Source organism: Chrysochloris asiatica, unplaced genomic scaffold (genome assembly GCF_000296735.1).
Source record: "Chrysochloris asiatica unplaced genomic scaffold, ChrAsi1.0 scaffold00292, whole genome shotgun sequence".
In the NCBI taxonomy this organism is placed as follows: domain Eukaryota; kingdom Metazoa; phylum Chordata; class Mammalia; order Afrosoricida; family Chrysochloridae; genus Chrysochloris; species Chrysochloris asiatica.
Window position 1 is genome coordinate 3,101,215 of NW_006408810.1, and position 1,930 is coordinate 3,103,144.

A 1,930-nucleotide genomic window follows, 5' to 3' on the forward strand; every position below is an offset into this window, starting at 1 on the left:
ATAAAAGCACAAAGTGGCTGACTTACAGGCTTTCATACTGTCAGAATGAGGGGAGCAAGACAGAATCCTGGTGGTGGTGTCCCTATGAGTTGAAGGAGGTTTGAAATATGCCAACTGTTCAATTTTTCCGACACATTATGCCCCTTCTTCGTGGTCCATGATAACCATCACCATTCCTCACCTTCCCCTCAAGTCCCAGGGGTCTGCAACACACTGCAGTATTTCACAAAGTTCACAATTGTCAAAAGAAATGACTCACAAACTTGTAAGTGGCAAAGTGTCAAATCAGTATTTCTGAGATCAATTGGGAAGATTTTTCTCACCTACGTAGCCTCAGGAGTTGAACTCAAATTGACTGGTTAAATGACTGGCTGATGATGAATCAGGGGTCAGGTGATGGGCCGCAAGTCCCACAAACTCAATATCAGCTATGAACCCGATGCCAAGATCCAGGGAAGAAAGCAAGCTTTTCTCCAAAACGGTCCTATAAATTGGAGGCAGAGCATGCCTCCAAGGAAAACTAAGGGTGGTCACTTAAGTCATACCCTCTACATTAAGGTGGGGGCAGCATTCTTTATATGAGGTAAATTATCCGCACTGCAGCTGTATGACAATGCCTGTCCACATCCATGGCTGACGACATTAAGCATGCACATGACGTGATTCTGTAGAATAGATGAGTGGCCGTGGATTGTGTGGCAAATAATTTGCAAATCAGCTATAGTTCTGCCATTGAAAGAATACATGACAAACTTATGTTTCACAAAAAGCTTGTACGAGATGGGCAGCGAAACAACTCACAGAAGGGCATCAACAGAAGCCTTTGGACATCTGCAAACAAAACTTGGGACAGAGACTTGAAAATAAGGAAGATAAAAGGTTCTTTAAAAAGAAAAAGAAAAAAATAAATAAAATAGTGTTGCTCCCGGATGTGCAGACCCAGCGCCTTCTGCTCAGCCCCTGGGCTCGTCACTCTTGGTCCAGTTCCCTCAGGTCTGCGTTTCAGTGGCTCCCAGAATTCTTCAAGAATAGAAAAAGAGAAGACTGTCCAGAAGCCCTGAAGGAGAAGGAGAAGAATCTCAACATGGAAAAATTCGACAATGAAAATGAAGGAAAGTCTGAAAACCAAGGAAAATGGAAAAACGAAGAAGAACCACCACAGATTAAAGGGAACCCTGACGTAGCTAATGCTCAGGAAAACAAGGAAAAGTTAGGAAACGAGGGAATGACAGAAATGAAGGGGAAAGCAGATGAGAAAATGCTAAAGGATAAGGGGACAGCAGAGGGCTGATTGGAAGCCCCAAGATGGAAAACCAGTGAGTGAAACAAGGGTTGTAGGAAAGTGCCCAGCTCAGGATAACACCCAGGAAAGCAAAAAGAAAAACAAACAAAGGGCTGGCAGAGTACCTTAAGGAGTATAAGGAGGCCATACATGATATGCATTTGAGCAATGAGGAGATAAGCAAGTTCATAAGATGGCTGTGGGGGGAGGTGAAAAAAATCCAGACAAAAATTAGGGGGATTTATGTGGATGCAAAGAAGTTTACAGAAAATCCCTTCCACTCTAGGGGCCCAAGGAACTTAGGGGTGGCTACAGGGCCCAACAAAGAGGTTTTGAAGCCATTCCATATGTGTAGAGCCTTTGAGCTCTGCTTATGACTGATTAGAACAGTAGCAGCAATCCTGCTTTCTTATTTCTTTCTTTTCCCTGGCAGGCATTTGGCCAGACTCTGTGCTTTAACCTTATGCTGATACTTGGCTTTAGGCATCCCTCTAGGTATCAATAGCCTTTTGACCCAATAACAGCCTCTATGTTTCAGCAGGGAATTTTCACCCATTGCATGGGGGGGGGAAAAAAAAAACATGTCTATGGTGCATTCTAAATTTTTTAAAAAACAGTTTTCAGAGGAGAACAAATAAGATGGCGGAT